The sequence below is a fragment of the Rhinolophus sinicus genome, chromosome 14 (genome assembly GCF_057876585.1).
Source record: "Rhinolophus sinicus isolate RSI-liver-muscle chromosome 14, RSI-T2T, whole genome shotgun sequence".
NCBI lineage: Eukaryota > Metazoa > Chordata > Mammalia > Chiroptera > Rhinolophidae > Rhinolophus > Rhinolophus sinicus.
Window position 1 is genome coordinate 180,471,146 of NC_142514.1, and position 24,023 is coordinate 180,495,168.

Here is a 24,023-nt window from a genome sequence, read left to right on the forward strand (position 1 = left end):
ACTTAAATGACAGAGAATTCAAGATTGCAGTTCTGAAAAGACTCAACGAGATACAAGAAAACACAGATAGGCAGTTAAATGAACTCAGAAACTCAATCAAAGAACAGCATGAGCATTTTACGAAAGAGATTGAAATCTTAAAAAAGAACCAAATAGAATTTCTGCAGATTAAGAACTCAATAGAAGAAATTAAGAATGAAATAACCAGCTTAGGTAGTAGAGTTGACCAGATGGAGGAAAGAATCAGTGACATCGAAGATAGAAACCTGGAAATGACACAGATAGAAGAAGAAAGAGACTTGAGACTTAAAAGAAATGAAAGAACTCTACAAGAACTTTCTGACTCCATCAGAAAGAGCAATATAAGAATAATGGGCATACCAGAAGGAGAAGAAAGAGAGAAGGGAACAGAGAATATATTCAAACAAATTGTCGATGAGAACTTCCCAAATTTGTGGACAGAACTGGACCCTCGAATCCAAGAAGCAAATAGAACACATAGTTACCTCAATTCCAACAGGCCTTCTCCAAGGCACATTGTATTGAAGCTGTCTAAAATCAATGACAAAGAAAGAATCCTCAAGGCAGACAGGGAAAAGAAGACGGTAACTTACAAAGGAAAGCCCATTAGATTATCATCAAATTTTTCAGCAGAAACTCTACAAGCCAGGAGGGAGTGGAACCAAATATTCAAACTATTGAAAGAGAGAAATCATGAGCCAAGAATAATATATCCAGCAAAGATATCCTTTAGATATGAAGGAGGAATAAAGACCTTTCCAGACATACAGAAGCTGAGGGAATTTTCTAATACACGACCTGCACTACAAGAAATACTAAAGGAGGCTATTCAACCACCATCAACAGGGACAATTTGTGGCAACCAAAACTCAAAAAGGGGGAGAGTAAAGGCCTGAACCAGAATATGGGAATGGAGAAGTAAGCGTGCTGAAGAAAATGGAATACTCTAAATATCAAACTTTCTTTTACATAAACTTAAGGGTAACCACTCAAAAAAAATCCAGAACTGAAATATATACTGAAATAAAAGAAGAAACAGAGGGAAACATCATAGAATACCACCACACAGAAATAATAGACAACAACAAAAAGGCAAGGAAACAATGGACACACAGCCTTACCAGAAAACTAAAGATAGAATGACAGGAAATCCTCACATATCAATAATCACCCTAAATGTAAATGGACTGAACTCACCAATAAAAAGGCACAGAGTAGCAGATTGGATCAAAAAACTAAACCCAACCATATGCTGTCTCCAAGAGACACATCTCAGCTACAAGGACAAGCATAGACTCAAAGTGAAAGGGTGGAAATTGACACTCCAAGCAAATGGTACCCAGAGAAAATCAGGTGTAGCCATAATGATATCAGATGAAACAGACTTCAGGGTGAAAAAGATAACAAGAGATAAAGATGGACATTTCATAATGGTGAAGGGGACTGTACAACAAGAAGACATAACAGTCATCAATATTTATGCCCGCAATCAGGGAGCACCGAAATACACCAAGCAACTACTACAGAACTGAAGGGAGAAATTGACCAAAACACAATTATACTAGGGCACTTAAATACATCATTGACAGCTATGGATAGATCATCCAAACAGAAAATAAATAACGAAATAGTAGCCCTAAATGACACATTAGATGAAATGGACATAATTGACATTTATAGAGCACTTCATCCTAAAACATCAGACTATACATTCTTTTCTAGTGTACATGGAACATTCTCAAGGATAGACCATATATTGGGACATAAAATCAGTCTCAACAAATTTAAGAAGATTGAAATCATACCATGCATATTCTCTGATCACAAGGCTTTGAAATTGGATATCAACTGTAAAAAGAAAGCGGGAAAAAACACAAATACATGAAGATTAAACAACATACTTTTAAAGAAGGACTGGGTCAAAGAAGAAATTAGAGGAGAGATCAAAAGATACATAGAAACAAATGACAATGAAAATACATCCTACCAAAATTTTTGGGATGCAGCGAAAGCAGTTTTAAGAGGGAAATTTATATCATTACAGGCCTATCTCAAGAAACAAGAAAACTCCCAAATAAATAACCTCATGTTACACCTTAAAGAACTAGAAAAAGAAGAACAAGTAAAACCCAAGGTCAGCAGAAGAAAGGAAATAACAAAAATTAGAGCAGAACTAAATGAAATAGAGAACAAAAAGACAATAGAAAGGAGAACTGACTCTGGGTGGTGAACACACAATGGGATTTATAGATGATGTAATACAGAATTGTACACCTGAAATCTATGTAATTTTACTAACAATTGTCACCCCAATAAATTTAATTTAAAAAAAAAAAAAAAGAAAAAATTAATGTGACAAAGAGCTGGTTCTTTGAAAAGATTAACAAAATTGACAAACCCTTGGCTAGACTTACTAAGATAAAAAGAGAGAAGACACTGATTAACAAAATCAGAAACGTAAAAGGGGAAGTTATCACGGACACCACAGAAATACAAAGGATCATCCAAGAATACTATGAAGGACTATATGCCACCAAATTCAACAACCTAGAAGAAATGGACAAGTTCTTAGAAACATATAGCCTTCCAAGGCTGAACCATGAAGAACTGGAAAATCTAAACAGACCGATCACCAGTAACGAAATTGAATCAGTCATCCAAAACCTTCCCAAAAGCAAAAGTCCGGGACCAGATGGCTTCACTAGTGAATTCTACCAAACCTTCAAAGAGGATCTAATACCAATCCTGCTCAAACTCTTCCAAAAAATTGAAGAAGAGACAGTACTCCCTAACTCATTTTATGAGGCGAACATTACCCTGATACCAAAACCTGGTAAGGACAGCACAGAAAAGGGAAACTACAGACCAATGTCTCTGATGAATACCAATGCAAAAATCCTAAATAAAATTCTAGCAAATCGAATACAATAATGCATTAAAAAGATTATTCATCACGACCAAGTGGGGTTCATCCCCGGGGCACAAGGATGGTTCAATATCCGCAAATCCATCAATGTGATACATCACATAAACAAAATAAAGGACAAAAATCATATGATTATATCAATTGATGCAGAAAAAGCATTTGACAAGATACAACATCCATTTATGATTAAACACTTAATAAAATGGGTATAGAAGGAAAATACCTTAACATAATAAAGGCCATATATGACAAGCCCTCTGCTAATCTCATAATTAATGGAGAAAAACTGAAGCCCTTTGTTCTACATTCAGGAACACAACAGGGATGTCCTCTATCACCTCTGCTTTTCAACATAGTGTTGGAAGTCCTTGCCAGAGCAATCAGGCAAGAGAAAGAAATAAAAGGCATCCAAATTGGGAATGAAGAAGTTAAATTATCACTCTTTGCAGATGACATGATGCTATATATAGAAAACCCTAAAGACTCCACCAAAAAGCTATTAGAAACAATCAACGAATACTGTAAAGTTGCTGGCTACAAAATCAACGTACAAAAGTCCATTGCCTTCCTATATACTAACAATGAAATCTCAGAAAAAGAAATACAAAAAACAATTCCTTTTGCAATTGCAGCAAAAAGAATAAAATACCTATGAATAAACTTAACCAAGGATGTGAAAGACCTATATGCTGAAAACTATAAGACATTTTTGAAAGAAATTGAAGAAGACACAAAGAAATGGAAAGACATTCCGTGCTCATGGATTGGAAGAATCAACATAGTTAAAATGGCCATATTACCCATAGTAATATACAGATTCAATGCAATCCCCATCAAAATCCCAATGGCATATTTTAAAGAAATAGAACAAAAATCATCAGATTTGTTTGGAACCACAAAAGACCCCGAATAGCCAAAGCAATCTTAGGTAAAAAGAACAGTAATGGAGGTATCACACTTCCTGACTTTGGCTTGTACTACAGGGCTACAATAATCAAAACAGCATGGTATTGGCAGAAAAACAGACACATAGACCAATGGAATAGAATTGAGAACCCAGAAATAAAACCACATAAATATGGACAGATAATTTTTGACAAAGAAGCTAAAAACATACAATGGAGCAAAGACAGCCGCTTCAATAAATGGTGCTGGGAGAATTGGATAGCCACATGCAAAAGAATGAAACTGGACTGCTATTTGTCACCATGTACCAAAGTTAATTCAAAATGGATCAAAGACTTAAGCATAAGACCTGACATAATAAACCGCATAGAAGAAAACATAGGTACTAAACTTATGGACCTTGGGTTCAAAGAGCATTTTATGAACTTGACTCCAAAGGCAATGGAAGTAAAAGCGAAAATAAACGAATGGGACTATATGAAACTTAAAAGCTTCTGCACAGCAAAAGAAACCATTGACAAAATAAAGAGGCCACCAACTGAATGGGAGAAGATTTTTGCAAACAGTGCCTCCGATAAGGGGCTAGTATCCAGAATATACAAGGAACTCATGCAACTCAACAACAAAAAAACAAACAACCCAATTGAAAAATGGGCAGAGGACTTGAAGAGACATTTCTCCAAAGAGGACATACAAATGGCAAATAGACATATGAAAAAATGCTCAACATCACTAATCATCAGAGAAATGCAAATAAAAACGACAATGAGATATCACCTCACCCCAGTCAGAATGGCTATCATCAACAAGACAAATAGTAACAAATGTTGGAGAGGCTGTGGAGAAAAAGGAACCCTCATACACTGTTGGTGGGAATGCAGACTGGTGCAGCTGTTATGGAAGGCAGTGTGGAGGTTCCTCAAAAAATTATGAATAGAATTGCCATATGACCCAGCAATCCCTCTCCTGGGATCTACCCAAAAAATCTGAAAACATTTAGAGATAAAGACACGTGTGCTCCAATGTTCATTGCAGCTTTGTTTACAGTGGCCAAGACATGGAAACAACCAAAATGTCCTTCGATAGATGAATGGATAAAGAAGTTGTGGTATATATACGCAATGGAATACTATTCGGCGGTAAGAAAAGATGATATAGGAACATTTGTGACAACATGGATGGATCTTGAGAGAGTAATGCTGAGCGAAATAAGTCAGACAGAAAAAGCAGAGAACCATGTGATTTCACTGATATGTGGTATATAAACCAAAAACAACAAAAGAACAAGACAAACAAATGAGAAACAGAAACTCATAGACACAGACAATAGTTTAGTGGTTGCCAGAGGGTAAGGGGGGTGGGGAGGTGGGGGGTGGGAGATGAGGGTAAGGGGGATCAAATATATGGTGATGGAAGGAGAACTGACTCTGGGTGATGAACACACAATGGGATTTATAGATGATGTAATACAGAATTGTACACCTGAAATCTATGTAATTTTACTAACAATTGTCACCCCAATAAATTTAATAAAATAAAATTAAAAAAAAAAAAAAGTATATTGGGAGGTGATAAATACCACAGAGGAAAATAAGGAGAGGAGGAAGGGTGGGGGTGCGATTTTAATTAGGACGGACAGGGAAGGGCTCACTAAGTCGTGATGTTTCAGCCCAGATCTGAAGGAGGTGAGGGAGAGAGTGCGAGGCGCCTGGGAGATGAGTATTCCAGGGGGAAGGACTCTCCAGGGTCTGGACTCTCTTTAGTTTTTACATAAATAGGTGTCATCATAAATTATTCCATGGACCAATATACCAGGAAACAACAAATTAAGCTTCTCTTGGCCAACCTATGCGAGATAAAAGGTGGTGGTTCTGAATACTAGCCCGCATCTGAGTCACCTAGAGGTCCTGCTAAGACAGCTTCTTGGTCCCATCCTTGACTTTCTCATCAGTAGATGTGCATTGAGGTCCAACAAGTTGTGTTTCACACAAACTCCCAGGTGATGCTGACATTGCTGGTTTGGGAGGAACATAATTCGAGAAGCAGTGATGGGGGTAACCCACCTCTCTCCCCAAGATGTGTCCTGCGAGTCTGAGGTTACGACCCAAACACAAGGATGGGGTCTGGGGGATGTAAATGGACTAAAGAAATCACTCCTACTTATCGCCACACATTGAAGCTTTGCAGAGCAGGAAATATACATTTTCTTCAACACGGAGAGTGTCCCCAAACTCTAGGTTGCATCTCAGTGTTACCCGGACAGGATTCCAAGCACTATGAACTGCATGCCTAGGGAGGGGCACACAGGAGAAATGTTACAGAAGCTCAGGAGTAAACCAGTCATTTCGGGTATTTTTCTTCCTTCTTCTTATTAGGTTGTGACAAAAAAAAGAGATAACATAAGACCATTGCTTCATGGCAAGAGTTGGTGAACTAGACGATGGAAACAATGCCTGATGTCCATCAACCTTTCCCATGTCATGGGCCTCCTTGGCAGCTCACAGCTTGTAGCAAGAAGTGTGAGCCCGCGTTAGGTGGACGAGGGCTGCTGGCAGGTGGTCTGTGGAAGCAGCGAGTAGCTGTGCATCAGCTCACACGTTCACCGGATGAACCTCCTGGCATAATTCACCTAGGATCACTGTGCCCTATGGGAAGCGAAGAAAGAATAAAGTGGGTTTGGGGTTGATAACATAGAGTACAGAGGTAACTTGGGTACCAGTACAGATGCTCACAACTTTGGGTGAACCCCTGACAGACACAATTTTGATATTTCTTAATTTTGTGATGTAAAATGTTAGTGATAAATACATCTCTTTGTGAGCAGAAAGAGGCTTTCATTTTATATATCCGTGGATAACATCACTTATTACTAAAATGAGGAAATTTTGTTCATGTTTTCCACCTTAAGCATGTAAATTCTGAAAACACTTGTCACATCAATATGCAGATACAAAAAGAATGAGTTTGTAGTGGTTGTGTCACCTGATTCTTTGAATTCCTTTCAGCTATAGGGTAAATACTATGTCACTACAATTAATCACTGTAACATATTTTAATACGTTATAATCCATGGCTAAATTAGGTCCCCTTTTGATTTTATAAAGACAGGTGAGTAGAAATTACTTTCTATTGAAAACATTTCCTGCACCAAAATGTACTTAAATTGTTTTTTGAAGTCTCAAGGTTTGTACATGCAGAGTCCGTGTTCTGTATAGAGATTCTGATGGAGGATGGTCTGTCTCTGTGTTTGGTAAATTGGAGCAGGAGTGATGATGGAAGTGGACGCTGGAAACGAGGGTCAGTGAGAGCCAACGAATGTATGGGGTAAAGTATATTGGATGTTACCATCTAGAAGTGGTTCCTTAAAAGTTTTTACCCCCCTGGAATGGTTGACCAGATTGAAGACTAAAGGCCAGAAGAATTCATGGGATGTCAACCTGAGCCAGAAGAGACATGTGTGACCAGCACATCCTGCTGAGGACAGGAGTCCAGAGACCCTGTGTGCCTGGGGGAAGTGGTTCCTATCCCCACCCATCACCCTCCTCAGCCTTAGTTCCAAAATCCAGTATTTAGGATCTTAAAATCATAATAAGAGTGACTCAGATGAGATCATGAAACAGTACATTTAGTGATTGAGATGTAGTGATCTTATCTTAACTGAGGAAAATCACTATGGAACCAGAGCCAATACAGAAGCACACTCAGTTAGCATTCAGGATAAATAAGCATTCCTCGTTGGCAGAGACAGACTCTCTGATATTTGACTTTCTGTTTGAGGTGATTTATTCTGTTTGACTTAGTATTTCTATATGTTTTTTTTGCATGAGTGTAATCGCTGACATTTACCTCCTGACACTGTGCTGACTATTTTTCCTGACCGCACGTGGTCAGGACATGTCATTGACAGGCCTCTGGGAAGAGTCTGCTCCAGTCAAGGTAACAATCATTTAGAATGTCCATCGGGGAGGAGTGTGTCATCAGTGAGACGGTTTAGAAACACAGGCTTCTGGTGATATTTTAAAGCAGTTCACTTTTATCCCATTTTGTTATCCTTTGTAGATTCTCCCATCGGTGCACCATTCTGTGCCCATACCCTGTGGAGGTTCATCAAGAATCATGTGAGCTGAAGCAGTGCTACTCACTGCTTCCACAGACCACCTGCCAGCAGCCCTCGTTCACCTAACGCGGGCTCACACTTCTTCTACAAACAGTGAGCTGCCAAAGGAGGCCCATGACGTGGAAAAGGCTGCTGGACATCAGACATTGTTTCCTTCATCTTGTTCACCAACTCTTGCCATGAGCGATGGTCCTATGTCATCCCTCTTGTTCAAAACCTAAGAAGAAGAAGGAAGGAAGATACCTGAAATGACTGGTTTACTTCTGAACGTCCATAAATTTTTTCCTGCGTACCCTGCCCTACGCATGCAGCTCATAATGTTTGGAATCCTGTCCGAGTACCATTGGGACACAACCTCAAGTTTGGGGACACACTCCAAATGGAAGGTAATGAACAGTTCCTGCTCTGCTGAGCTTCAAATATGGCGATAAGTAGTGGTGGTTTCTTTAGACCATTTACATCCCCCAAGTCCCTTGCTTGTTTTTGGAGCCAAACACTCACACTCACAAGACACATCTTGGGGAGATGGGCAGGTGGCCCCATTACACTGTTTCTCAAAATATGTTCCTCCCAAACCAGCATCGTCAGCATCACCTGGGAGCTCGTTTGAAACGAAACCTCTTGGACCTCAATGCAGATCAGCTGATAAGAAACTCAAGGGCGGTCCCAAGAAGCTGTCTTAGCAGGATCTCTAGGTGACTCAAATGCAGGCTACATTTCAGGACCACCACCTTTTAGCATCTCGCATAGGTTGGCCAACAGGATCTTAATTTTTTGTTTCCTGGAATATTGGTCCCTAGAGTAATTTATGACGACACCTATTTATGTAAAACCTAAACAGAGCTCTAGGACCAGACCCTGGAGTGTCATTCCTCCTGGAATACTCATCTCCCAGATGCCTCACACGCTCTCCCTCACCTCCTTCAGGTTTAGGCTGAAATGTTAAGAGGGTGCAGCTCACATTGGCCCATGCTGGGATCGAACGGTCAACTTTGGTATTACCAGCACCACACTCTCACCAACTGAGCTAACCAGCCACCCCCTATACTTTTTGATTTACCTCTTTATTGGGGTCATTATTTCTCTCCCTTAGATGAAATAAAAGCATCCCGAGGGGAGGGATTTTTGTCTGTTTTCCTCACTGATGTATCTCAATTCTAAGAGCAGTGCTTGACAAAAAATGTGTGTCCAAGAAGAAGTTCATGAGTGAATGACCATGATTGTAAGAAGTGGTCACGGGGACGACCCACTCAAAGGATCGTCATGAGGGAAACGTTGCAATGGAATTGAAGAGAAGGTGGATTCCAGAGTGCAGATTCTACAAAAGAACCATCAGCCAAGACATGGAAGCTGCAGCATGAACTGACTTACATTGTGTGATACATGTACTCTGTGGGGTACAGCGATCACTGTGAAAGGTGGGGGAGTGAGATGGACCCGAGCCCTGGGGACTGGAGGCATGTGAATGATTTCCTTGAATTGCTGTGCAAAGCCTTCTCTATGAGGGTTTGCAACGATCTCAGTGACCCTGAGGCTCAAAGCAACATGGCTCCCAGAAGGACTTGTGGGCACTGAGGATCAAGACTGTATGAGCCGTATGATAAAGGAAGGACCATGATTATGGAATTTTCCCGAACAGCCCACAAGGGGTGGAGAACAACTAGATCTGGGGGTGTTAAAGTGATAAAACAGGTGTGTATGCATGTATTCATTGGTTTGCACCGAAACGATCACACTCACGAGAGCACAGAGTGTTTCCTGAGGTTTGGGCTCATGGGCACAGAAGGCTGGGACGCCATGCAGTTGATGCTCAGTACCTTTGTGAAGGTGGGGAGTCCTAGGAGAGGGGCCCCTCGCCCAGCGCTCTCTCCTGTGTTAATGACCGTGATCCCCACCCTTGTTCTATGTAACACCTTGATGACTTACACAACTTCTGTTCATCCATTAAGCCTCCATCATCCGACACCCTGCTTAGCAGCCCGAATTGGACCTTCTGTTCTAGCAATAGAGATGAGTAAGACAAAGAAACTCTGAACTAAAGAAATATAGACCCTATCTGGCCCACAGTGATTTAATCTAAAGACGCTTGATTTTTTTTCATTTTTTTCTTCCTTTCTAAGAATTTTTTTTTTTGCTGTTAAATTTTTTTTTTAATTTATTGGGGTGACAATTGTTAGTAAAATTACATAGATTTCAGGTGTACAATTCTGTATTACATCATCTATAAATCCCATTGTGTGTTCACCACCCAGAATCAGTTCTCCTTCCAAGAATTTTTTACATTAGTTTCAGGTGGACAAAACATCATAATGATTAGACATTTATACCCCTCACTAAGTGATACCTCCCAAGTCTACTATCCTCTGACATCAAATAAAGCTGTTACAATACCACTGAGTATATTACAGAGGCTCGTCTGTATTTTGCAGCCTGACGTAGGTTATTTTTCTTACTCATAGAAAAATTAATAGCTGGTAAAAGATAATAGCTTACGCCATGATAAAGATGACTTAATTAGCATAATATTTATAATCATGAACTAACCAACACATAGGCTTTATTGGTCAATAGCCGTGTATTAGGCAATGCTAGGTAAGGAAGATTCCTGTAAGGTCTTACGTCTCACGACTTACACACTAAGCGTGGCAGATCTACAATGAGAGAGATTTAGAGACGATGCTAAGGCTACATGTGGACTGGATCCCCAGCATTAGGAAAGGCACAAGGAGGGCACTGCACACACCGAGTAACTACTGCAAAATTCTAAAGGAAACCAAGCATTGCTGCTTTTCTTCTTCCTTTTTTCCATATGTACGACACAGAAGGAGACTTAGCCATCACAGAACAATTGAGTTATGGCAAGAGTTGGCCAACAGGTGAAGGAAACAATCTCTGATGCCCCCGGCCTATCCATGTCGTGGGCCTCCCGTTGCAGCTCATGCTTGTAGCAAGTGGTGTGAGTCCATGTTGGGTGTACGAGGGCTGCTGGCAGGTGGTCTGGGGAGTAGAGAGAAGTGGCTCCATCAGCCCACAAGTTTCCCTGAGGAGCTCAGGGCATAATCTGCTGGGCTCACGCCTGCATAAGGGAAATGGAAGGAATAATAACATGGCTGATGGAGTTTGTGAGATAAGGGGCATTGCTGATCTGGGCACCATCGGAGATGCTCACTGCTTTGGATAAACAGATATATTTCAATTTTTGATACTTCTTAAATATATGAAGTAAAATGTTATTGATAAATACATCTCTTAGTGAGATGGATAAGGTCTGCTTGATTTTATAAATCTACCGATAATATTACTTACTGTTAAGATGAGGCAATTTTCATCTTTTTCATCTTTATAGATGTAAATTCTTAAAATACTTGAACATGATTGTCCAGATGTGACAAGAATGAGTTTCTGGCAGCGATGGCACTTGATTCTTTGGGTTCCTCTGGGGAATTGGCTAAAAATGACACTGTGATCTGTCACTTAAAATTATTTTTAATGATTTCTCTGCCTCGGGTGTTTAGGTCTTCCTGTGATGTTATTTAAAACACGGAATGAGAAGCCACTCTCTGTAGAAAAAGTTTTTTGTACCTCAAAATATTACTTTGGATTATTTGGGGGATATCTAGGCATTTGTACACGTAGAGTCAATGCTGTATAAGACGTGATGGGTGACGTGCATGCTTTCTGTCTTTGGAAACCGGAACTAGAATGTTCCTGAGAGGGGACATTGCAAATGAGAACAAGTGTAACCAGATGAGACATATTGTAAAAGTATACGTGGTCAGGAAGATCCAGAAGTGATGTCCTCCTAGTTTCCAACCCACATAAGTGTTAACCAGTCAGACAAACCCCTGGAGAAGCCCTGGGATTCCACCTCAGCCAAAAGGATGTTTGTCCCCAGTGCATCCTGCTGAGGACAGGAGACCAGAGGCCCTGTGCCTCGGGATGAATAACACCTCCCCCCACTCACCACCCTCCTCTACCCTCAGTTCCAATATTCAGTATTTAAGATTTGGAAATCACAGTAACAGTCACTTACATGTGATCACAAAACAAAAATGAGATGATTGAAAAGTAACTATCTAAAATAAAATAAAAAAGAAATGTCAAAAATAAATTTAAAAAAAAAAAAAGAAAAGTAACTATCTCATTTTTCTCTCTTAACTGAGAGAAAACTCAACAGAACCACAGCCAAATTCAGAAGCACACTTTGTTAGCCCTTAGGATAAATAAACATTCCTCGTTGGCTGAGTCGGTTAGACTCAGTTTGATATTTGTCTTTGGGAATGAGGTGCTTTATTCTGTTTGACTATTACCTACTCTTTTTCCTTTGTGTTGCATAATTGTGGTGGCTGACGTTTACTGCCAGACCCTGTGCTGAGCATTTTTCCTGTATTAAGTCCTTTATCCTAACACACATCCTGTGACACAGGCTATTATTATCTCCCTTATTTTACAGGTGAGGAAACTGAGGCAGGGAGGGTCGGAACCTTGCTAAGACCCCACACGTGGAAAGTTCCAGAGCTGAGCTTAAACCCAGATAGTCTGGCCCTAAATACGGGCTCTTCCTCACGGCTCAAAATGAATCCATTCTAATTGTGAAAAATGCAAACAGCACTTCAGATTCAAAACACAGTGTTACACAGCCTGATTGGGATTCTTATGTGGCCTGGAGTGAAACTAGAATCATTTGAGAACAGTAGACATCATTAAGTTTTCTAGCATTTCCTGCAGGAACAGGTGTGTGCCTTGGTGATTTTAGATTCCTAGTGACATCTGGGAGTAATTCCATGGTTTACCATCAAGCTCTGCGTGTTTCACTTGTGTAAACTGCAACATACTATTGTTGTGCTAATGTCCCTGTGGCCAATGATGTCATTTTCTCGTTGCATCATGTCAGGGTGACACAGGATGATGGGAAAGCGATTGTTGCTTCTGTGCTGATCTCGTAGGCAGCTCCACAGTGAGCTTTTATCTGTTCTAACAATTATTTCCAGTAGATTCTCTTAAATTTCTCTGATAGTTGATCAATCTATTACACATATCATGACCAATTGATTGATTCGTTTCTTATACTAATTTCCCCCCATCATTTGAAGAGAATGTTCTCAACTAGATGTTTGCCTTTGTATTTTAATAGTCTTTATTTTTTAGAGCAGTTTTAGCTTCACTGAAAAATTGAGCAGAGAATAAATACAGTTCCCATATGCCATTTATGTCCGTGCAGGAACAGCTTTCCCCACTGTCAGCTCCATCAGCACCATACACTTGGGGGACAACGTTCCCAGGGAGTATAATGGCTGGATTACATGGTAAAATGGTGTGCAGGTAGCAAGAAACGGACTAACTGTCCTCCAAAGTCGCTGCACCATTTTGCATTCCCTCCAGCAATGAACGAGAGTTCCTGTTGCTCCACATCCTCCCCAGCATTTCTTGCTGTCAGTAAATGATCTTTTTTTTTAAAGAAAAGAAGAAAAAGGAATTGAAAAGAGACAGATGAAGGAAGTGGGATGAGTCATCAACTAGAGAATTCAACTGAGTCAGAAAGTGAGATGCAAGCAGCTGAGATAGAATTGAACTGTCAACTATCTCCATTCAACTGGACACGTCACCACTGCCAGACACCCCGACTGAAATTACCACTTTGTGTGTTACCATCACATACCACCAGTGCCCGAGCTGGGCTACTGACTTCCAGACTGTACAAGTTTGAGCAAGTTTCTTACTTTCTGCAAGTTAGTTGATCAACTGTTGTAACGGGGAAGGTAATAGCTATCGATCTGTAGCTGTGACTGAATATGACAAATTATGTTTGCACATTGCATGACCATAGTTAGCATTAAAAATATTGCTGCACTTCTCATTTTCACTATTCTTTTGAGCTTCAGAAGGTTTGTAACCCAAAGGACCTGTATGAAGAATGCATCACAATGGTCTGTTTCCAGATGTAATGAGCTCACTGTTAATTTGCTGAGTTGATGTTTATTACAATTCTATTTTCCCTTCTCTCAGGCCCTGGTCACCACCATTCTACTGTCTGTTTCTATGAATTTGACTACTCTACAAATCTCATGGAAAGGAATCGCAAAACGGTGTTTTCTGTGACTGATTTATTGTACATATTGCCCTGTCCTCACAGTTCATCCGTGTTGTAGTATGTGACAGGGTTTCCTCACTTTAAAAGGCTGAACCGCATTCCATTACACGTATGTACTGCACTCTGCTTATCCATCATCTGTCCCTAACATTTGGGCTACATCCACCTTTGGCTGTTCTGAATAATGCTGCTATGAACATGGGTGTGCAAATATGTGTTTGAGACCCAGCTTTCAATTCTCTTGTGTCTGTACTCAGAGGGGGACCTGATCGATCACATTGTGATTCTAGTTTTAATTTTGAAGGCATTTCAGACTCTTCCCATGGTGGCTGCTCCATTTCACATGCCCACCAAAGATACACAAGTGCTCCTATGTCTCCACAACCTTGCCAACACTCGAAATTTTAATTTGAATTTTTGTATTGTTGCCATGACACTGGATGTAAAACACCCATGTGATTTTGACTTCACGTCTGAATAACAGCAAGAAACACCAGGGCAAAACTCCAGGTGTGTCTGACCTCAGCCATCCACTCTGCCTGCATTACCCACAGATACAAAGGAAACTGCTTGCTGTGGCCCATGCTGTCTCTCCAGGCACAAAGCCCTCCCTCCCCCACCAGGCGTCCTGTACGTTCCCAACAAGCCACGTGGCTTAAGCTGTCTGGTCCCTCACGCTGTTGCCACGGATCCCTCCTCCCAACATTTCTTCATGTCAAACTTCTGCCTGTTCTGAGTGGTTGTCAAGCCCGCTGCCCTGTAACAGACTACTTGCTAATGCCTCTCCTCAGAACTGTCATGGCCCCATCCCCGAATTGTCCATAGAGCACCCGCTTATGGTCGGGGGGGCTGAGACCTGCCCGATGGGCGCTTCTACTGCTGGATCCCTGATGACCCGTGTGATCCTCCTATTGGACACGGGAAGTGAACAGGGGCTTCTTTTGATCGAATTAGCACTGATTTGATAGGAAATCTCTCTTGATGTCGTTGGAAACATTGTGTTGGAGAAGTAAGTGAGTTCGCGGAGGTAGTCTTCCTGTTGGCACTGGTTTCTGTTGGGATATGAAACCACTGATTGTTTGTACACTAACCAGATTTAGAGCTTTGTCACTAATATTTATTCATTCATTCCGGGCATATTTGATGATCCTCTTCACGGTGCCACTCACGATGATAAGTAAAGATGAGCTTGTCAGACACTGAGCTTCCATTAAGGAGCTTCATTCCAGGGGGACTCCCATCGATTCACTGACTGTACATTGGTAAAGCTACAACCTAAGCTTTGCTGTAAAGGTGAGGAGCATGGTGCCAGCAACACCCAGCTTTGACCTGTCACTGAGGTATGTGACATGGATGGTGGCATCAGCCCTCAGGGAGGAAGGGAGGGCTGGACGCCAGGCCTTGTGACCTGCCACGTCCTCTGTGGCAGGACCAGGGAGGCTCACTAGGTACAAATAGCCCTGGGCTCCCAGGCTCCTGAGTCCAGCTCCTGTAATTGCTCAATTTTTGCGAAAGCTGAAAACTCAAAGCAAAAGAAACCATGAGGCCGTTCCCTGTCCTGCTGGTCACTCTGGCCTTTTGCTGCTACGAGGGTGAGTATCATTGCTAACCAGACTGGCATCTGCCCTGGTAAGTTACCTGTTCTGAACTACATGACTTATTTGGGAAAGGGGGTGAACAGATCCCAATTCAAACCTTTTCCACTTCTTGTGATCCAGTCCCCCAAAGCTCAGGGTTCATATACTCAATTGCCAATACTCTGGAACTTTCATTTTAAAAATAGCGTTGCAGGCACATGTCAGAGTTCTCCATGAAGCCTCACTCCTTGTCTGTGATCATGTTCTCAGAAGCTACAGGACAGAATTAAATTGGAATGTGAATCACTGTTCTGCCACTTGGCAGCGTCGTGACCTTGAACACAATGCTTAGTCTCCAGGTCTCCTCTTACTGGGCTTCACAGCCACCACCAAGACCAGCTACGACAGTAGAGTAACGTTAAGTAGGTCCAGAGACCAGTTCTAGGTGTCAGTACCCAGTCGTTATCCAGTAGTCATCAGATGTCTCCTGCCCGGGGTCTTTTAGGTGCCAGGTGAGCCCACAGCTGGTGACTCATAGCTTCAGACACACAAAATGTTACAGCTGGAGGGTTTTAGTTCTTAGTTCAAGGAGAGCCAGCATTCTCCGATTCTGAATAATAAATCTTCCATGGGCTCTGCCAATGAGCAGCACTCTACCCGCAATCCCTGCTCGTCCTCTGAGAGCACGAGCACAATGGGAGCAGAACCAGAGCAATCGCTAGGGCTCCATCGCCATCGCTCTGATCTAACTCTAGCCGTTCATCTGACACCATTTTGTGTGTCTCCTTGCCCTCAATCCTGACCCAAGTCTTTTGGAGTCTTTCTCTTTCATCTGACTCTCAGAGCCTCCTCGTCCTCCCCGTGCTGTCTGATTAGGGTCAGATCAGAGCCTGGCAGGGCACTTTCCAGGCTGCAGGTGACTCAACGACTGAGGGAATGGAGAATCCAGACCAGGAGAAGGGGTTACTTCAGGTCTCAGCACAATTGCCTTGGGTCAAAAATAACTCTGAGTTCCCACCTCCCACCCTCTCTGAGGAATTCTGTACATCACTGCACAAAAAAAGAGCCAATCATACTTTTGTGTGTAAGCTTCAGATGTGTTCAACTTAAACGAATATTTTTTTAACTTTGTAGCTGTGTCGGCATCCAATGACATAATTCTATTGTTTAATTTAGTTTCCAAAGAACATCTTCCAATACTTAACAGTTTTCCTGACCTCTCTCCAGATTTATTCCCCCCTCTATGATCTCTGGTGAGATCTGACTCTACCATTCACTTGAAAGATTGATAACTACAATCTCCTCTTCCTCAATATCCAAGAACAAAGAAGGTGTCATTCTATGGAAAGGAAAACCTTCGTTTTTGAAATCTAGGGAAAGTGAATTTCAACACAGCAGGAGAGATGTGGATAACAGTTAGTGTCTTTTTGAAAGAATAAAAACTGAACTAGGGATCCCTCAAACTGTTTTCCAGGGCTGCCTTGCTCTGTGACCTTGAGGAAGTCAGGACTTCTAGGGTTTGCATGGTCATTGGCACAATTGTGTGATGAGCTCATAAAACCACTGGGGTTCCTGTCCGGGTCTAACATCAGAGAGGAAAAGGGACTTTCTTTATATCACTTGTATTTCTTTTTCTTACGTTCCAGCCAATGCAAATGTGTGTCCATCCCTTGCTAGTGCAGTGAGAAGCTTCCTTTTGGATTCTGTACCCACCTACGAGGGCATTCTTCAGTTTTTTAATCCACCTCCAGAAGCTGCTCAGGATGTGGTGAGAGTGAAGGAAGGATTCACTAACGGCATATCCTATTTTCACCGAGAGAAAATTCAAAGTTTTGTGGTAAATTCTTTTTCTTTCTGCACAGAGGCTTCTGCTCAGTGCACAGCCCGGAGGAGGGTTGGCATCTGCTCTGTGAGGGCACAGGAGGCGGAGGCCCGTGCCCCCTGCTCACGTGTGAGAGGCTGATCCCTGGCCTGAGGGTGGATGAGAACATGACACCTGTGAGCTGAGCTTGAACTGCACAGAGAGTTGGGCCTGATCCCTCTTCTCAGGTCACCTCCCAGGGCGCCAGGTTCCCCTCAGTGTCCTCAGGGGGAGGACAACCAGGGGCCCACGCAGCCATGTTGGACGCCCAGAGCTGCCTGCCTCCCTGCCCAGGAGCTGTCGGGGTCTGAGCTCCCCTCACCCAGGGACCCAGGCACTGGGAATCTCATGGGGAGGGTGGGAGTGTTGAAGGGGAGACAGCGGGAGGGAGGGAACTAGCCCCCGCCTCTGTCCTGATGGAGGGTCACCGGCTGGGGTCTCTGAGCTTCTGCAGAGCCAAGGCCCACCCCTCGTACCTTTGCCCACTTTCCCACCCGTCACGTATCACTGCCCGTGAATAAAGCCACCCCCTGTGATGGCTCCTGCAGCCTCATATGAAACTGAAACACTTAAATCATGTCTTCATGAAGAAATCAGATGTTTAAAGTTGTCTCAGCCCAATGTTGCTGGAATTAAGTCAGGTTTATGCATTTTCCATGATACCTGGGTGCTCAGAGCAGAGAAGCACATGTGCCCTCATGGTGAATTTCCACACTTCCAGGCTGGAAATCTGAAAGCAGAACTACCCAGCGCCCTCCCACTGCTGTCCCGGTCTCTCAACCCCATGTCCATCTCGGAGTGAAAAAGCACAGTCCTGGGACCTCAGGCTCAGAGAAAGCAAATCCTGGGCTGCTCTTCACCCTGCTCCTCCATTCCACTCTTGGGTCCCTCGGGGTCCCTTTCGCGGGCTCTGGACATGGCTCTTTCCTGACCCACATGGTTTGTTGTAAGTAGACCAGGTCGTCTGTGTTCACCACTCGCACTGCTGTCCTGCCTGGGGCCCTCCAATGCTTTTGCTGGTTGAAATATTTCTTCCACCTCTTGGTTTTGAGCAACAGCCTGTGCAAACGTGTCATGTCCGGGAGCAGCATGACTGACCTACTGATTCTCTCTTCTCCTATTTCAGATGAATATAGTGTCCACATGTGAATCCTAGGTTAAAAAGAATCTTACACACAAGGACCTCTGACGTTCCATGTGACCTGATCTTCCCAGAAAATGTAAAGGTTTCAACATCTTGCTTCAATAAATCACTCGCCCTGCACGTCTCTGCGTGTCTTTCTATCATCCAATACTCTCTGGTCTGGATGGGGTGGTTTCATCATGAAGTGGCCATTGGGTGCTGTCACTAGTACATTTCAGGACCCAGCATCCGGGTTCCCATGGAGGCCTGAGGTGCAGGGACCACAGAGGTAATATTGGCCCAGGACCATCCTGCATTACTTTACAGATTTCCCAGTCGCAGGGCCATGAGTGAAAAGGACAGTTAGGGGTAGAAAGCAACCACAAGGTTCCTGCTCCTGGGCCTGACCTGAGGGAAACCCGCAGCCTCACTGTCTGGCCGGTCACGTGGTTCCCAGCCAGCAGCATCACTGCTATTCCATCCTCATCATAACCACGAACAGCCTGCCTGGTCCTCACCCCTTCACTGTGCTTCAGTCCTAGTATGGTCCCGTATCACTTGTTTTCTGTCCCTTCTCAGTTTGCACTGAATTCAGGGTTCAGCCTCCAGCGAGCTCATGTCGCTCTGCACACTCACATTGCTCTTCAAGGCCTGCACCGCGCGGCCACTGCTTTATACCTCGTTGTCCCAAAAGCTGCACAAACAAGCATCAAGCTGCCATCTGGACAATGCCTCTCAAGAAATCCACACTTGACTTCAGAGGGAATATACAAAATACACAGTGTCTGCCCCCCACCATTGCCTCTGCCGTGACCCCACCCAGGCTAATGGAGGTGACTCAGAAAACTTGGATACCTCACAGGCCCCCGGACTCATTTCCAGGGTCGGCTGTAACACACCATCACACACTAGGTGACTAACCTTATTTTATCAAAGTGGGGAGGACAAAAGGCTAAAATGAGTAAGAGTCTGCCAAACACACACTGTCAGGAGGGCAGCGCTGGCTCTGGAAACTCAGGATGAAAATCTGTTCATGGCGCTTCCAGTTTGGAAGGCTGGTGACATGCCTTGTGTTGTGCCCACATAACTATAATCAGTGCCCCATGTGACCTTGCATTCCCCTTTCTGTGTGTGCAAATCTCCCCATGCCTCCTTCGTGTAAAATATATGAGATGGCATTTGGAGGACACCAGAACATTCAGGATTATTGTCCTGACTCAAATCTGTAACTTTATCACCTCTGCAAAGTCTTTCTCTGCTCTGGAGGAAAAATCACAAGTTCCCAGGTTTCAGATGTGGATATCTTTCGGGGGACTATTATGACCCTATTGCAGCTCATCTCCCTCCTGACATCTAAGAGTCGGCTAAGTGCTGCCCCGTCCACTTCCAGAGCCCCACTCGGCTCCTGTTCTTTCCCGCCACACAATCATCATCACGGTCCTTTCCTAGTCCTGCCTGGCGGGTGCCAAAGTCTCCCAAGTGGTCTCCTGGGGTCTTGATACCCTTCCCGCATCACACCCTACTCACGGACATCACAGTGACCCTCCTAAAACAAATGTGAATCAGATATTACGCCTGTGACCCAGAAATACTAGACGTCATGTGTTTCTGAATGTGTCAAGCACGAGGACTTATTCTGAGTCCTAAGCCCATTCTCCAATTATAATAGGGATATTTATTCACACTGTGATTGAGAGAATAGAAGACAACAGTTATGTACTATTATCAGTGTCTCCAATTCTTTTACAACAGATGTGTATTCTTAATCACATCAGGAAACATGTGCACTGGAATTGGTCCCTATTTTCTGAAACACATTGCACGTTCAGTTTGCACACTATGCATGGTGCACACACGGAGCTCCTGCAACCCCCTGAGACCCAGACTGGAATCGCTGGGAGGACCCGGCCCACCATTGGTGTCGCACACAAGGCCTGGCACGACCCGTCCCTGGCATCCCTCCGACCTCTTCTCCTGCTCACCAGGATTCTGTGCTCAGCCATAGTTGTCTGTGTGCCACTCACCCATGTGTTATGTGGGTCACACCAGTGCACCAAGACACGTGGTTCTCCCTTTGCCTCTGTAACCTTCCCTGCACAGGACAGCTGACAACCTCATCTGTGGGGTCCCTTTCACGTCTCGTCCTCTGTGAAGCCCTCCCTGACTCTCACACCCTAAAATAAACCTTTATACACAGACATATATTACACCCACTGGCACACAAACAGATACACACTTTTACACACACAGACACACAGACACATACACTGACCTACACACATAGACAGGCAGTCATCACTCTGTTGTCACTTTATCTTTCTGTGATTTAATGTTCATTTCTCAGTATTGTTTGAAAACATACTGAAAAAAAGCAATAACCTTAAAAATTTTTATGAGTTATTATTATTATTTCTAAAACACTTAAGAGTTTACATGTATTGAGCACCCCAATGGGTGGACATTATCCTGGAAGGTTTACAGGTTCCGTTTCCCTCTGTCCTTACTAGTCTCCAGAAATGGAAAGACTGTTCCCACCATTGCATGTGGGATGAAGAAAGTCCCACCCACTGCTCCTCAACCCTGGCTCTGTGTTACAATCAACAGGGCCGATTTCAAAAGGAAGTGTTTCCCAGGCCTCACTCCAGGACAAATACACGGGTATCTCTGTGGGTAGAACCCATGCAGTCTCATTTCCTCACCTCTGCCTCCTAAGGGTGCAGACACCCAGTGACTGTGGAGGCCACCACTGAAGTGGAGGGAGGAACAAGACTGTTCACGATAGTCAGACAACTGCCAGCATCACCAAGGTGGTCACCTGGAGACCTGTCCCTGGCTACTTCTATAGCCCTTCAAGCCTGGCAATTGAAGGTCATTCATTCGTTTCACTGTTATAAAACTAATAAACTTAGGAACTCATACAGGACATTTTCCTACATGAGATGCTCACAGAGTCGGGGGTGAGATATGCAAGACTCCAAAGACTGGCGCTGGAGGAGAGGTTAGACAGTGATTGTTTAATGGCTAGAGTCTTCGTTTGGGATGATTTCTGGAAATGGATAGTAAGAGATTGTGAATGTACTCAATGCAAGTAATTGTACACTTAAATAAGGTTGAAATGGTGAATTTATGTTGTGCATATTTTACCAAAAGCACACTGAAAGTCTCCACATTCTGTAGCTCTCTGAGAGGCAGCAGGAAGTTAGCTGTAGGTGACAGAAGGGCCTGTGTTTCCGTCTTCCCTGGACACACTCTCCCACAGTGTTGACAGCTGACAGTCAAATTATGTCTGGAGCAGCTCTCTGTTCTATTGTAGGCCTGGGTTTCCTTTGTTGAAGATATCAGTAATTTTTTAGAAACTCTGGATCAGGCTCACAAACTGAGTTAACCAAGTACAAAGGATTGACTTCTGCAGGGTTTCTTGACATTACCTAAGGCTTCTAATGCTTTCCCTGGACAGGCATAATAGCTGTCTCTGCAGGCTCTGCTCCTCAGATACCGTCTCCCTGCATCCATCTTACTCTGAATGACAATATTTTTTGGGTGGAGCATATCCTCTGCCACCTTCTGAGAAAAAGCTCACTGGAGATAAAAGTTTTGAAGATTTGCTCATTTGAATTATCTTTATTTATCCCCATGGTTCAAATCTAGCTGACTGCATACAGAACTGTATTCATATACAGTGATGTGATTCAAAGCTCGGATTGTCATAAGCTTACTTAAAGCCGACTCTCAATGGCTCTCCATTCCTATGGTATGAAGTTCAATGTCTCCCTTTAGAGATTAGCATATCCTGGCCTGGATAAGAATTAAAACTTCACAATGGTTGACAATTAAGACCACTCCATCTCCACTCTCCTTAGTTCCCTTTTTCTATCCCACCTGATAACCATATTTTCTGACAGATTTAGGGCTTAAAAGGGAAGAGATAAAGGGACAAGAAAGTTCTAAATAGACTCATATTCTTTTGAGACTGGTCTAGATTCCTGGGCCAGTGTCGTTCGCTCGTGGGACACTTTCCTGGGTCTGCAGAAAGCTCAGGTTACTAAGATCTGTTACTCTCTTTATGGTTAATAAACATTCAAAGTACAAGCAGCTCTGGAAAAATTAGCAATACGACAGCTGGAAAAGATAATAAGGGAGTTGGAAGACAAGTAATATTTGTAACCAAAGTGATTTATTCGTAGTGGGAGGAGAAAGAACACAAATATGTGAGAAACAAAAGTCCGCAAAGCTTCCATGTAGGACGTCCATCTAACAGCCTTCTAGACTGAGAGACACTGTGGTGGGAAGAAAGTCACCAAAGAAAATCAACTAGGACATTTCCCAGAAGTGAAGAACAGGAAATTGAATAGCCCACTCATTCCTATATCAAACACATTTTTATGACCTTTGGACATTGACCAAAAAAAAAAAGATTTTCCTTTCAGAAAGAACCTGCAGGAAGGAGTTGCAGGAGAGAATCATGGTTCTAGCAGTGAAATCATTTATATAAGTTTCTCCATATTCCCCTTGCAATGGTCCTAGGGGCCAGAGGTTCATATTCTGAAAGGTGAGCTAGAAATGTGGGCAGGAAGAGGAAGGGAACTTAGTAATTCAGTAGATACCTAATTAACCATGTGAGTTCTCACACGTATATTGAGATCACATATTCAACCACACATTTTGTGGAAATGTTAAGTCGTGTAAAGTTCAGGGTTTTGGTGAAGAAGCCAAAAAGAATAGCTGGAGGTGACTCCTGATCCAGGCTCGGCTTCCAAATCCGGTTCCCTGTCCCAAGTCATAGATGGATCCAGGTTAGACTGGATGGAGCTAGTGTTTACTTTTTGGGAACAGAAAGACTGAAGTGGCCCTATGCCTAGATGATAGGGCACCAAATTCCTCGTGTCGTCACCTGTGCCCTCCTTGTGGTGACTCTGAAGTCATCTCCAGGAACATAAAGAACATGGTGTCACACCAGGATGTGACGCTGAGGCCTGGGTTAGGCTTCATGTTGTGTTTGAGCCTTGCCTTCATTAGACATTGAATTTCAAATGACGTTCTCTGTCTGAATAGACCCAAGAATAAAACATGTAATAACTCACAATCCGTCCTGATGAGCAGTTACACAATCATTAGTTAAGCACCTTCTATCACTATTGTCACACAAAGACCAGAGGGCACAGGTCATGCCCTCCACAACCACAACACGGAGAAAGAGCCAGGGGCCTGGGTCTGGTTGCAGGAGAGACGTGCACATGGAGAGCCATGGGGTCTTGGGAAGGAGATCCCCAGAGATTCAGGGCCAGAAAAGGACATAAGAAGCGGGCTGTCTTTGATGTGGCCTCAGGAATGCATAAGGAGGTCAACCCAGGGGCACTGAGGCAAGGACAGTGGAGCAGGGGCTTCTCAGGGAGCAAATGCC

General features: G+C 43.2%; 1 long non-coding RNA gene across 1 annotated transcript in view; it reads left to right on the forward strand.

Moving 5' to 3' along the window:
* Positions 1 to 18,764, forward strand: part of LOC148755978 (uncharacterized) — a 43,299-nt gene extending 24,535 nt beyond the window's left edge. Inside the window, exons 2-3 of the long non-coding RNA XR_016018494.1 lie at positions 17,285 to 17,475; positions 18,626 to 18,764. This is a non-coding gene — a long non-coding RNA (uncharacterized LOC148755978). The remainder of the gene's footprint in view (positions 1 to 17,284; positions 17,476 to 18,625) is intronic.
* Positions 18,765 to 24,023: the final 5,259 nt, after the last annotated feature.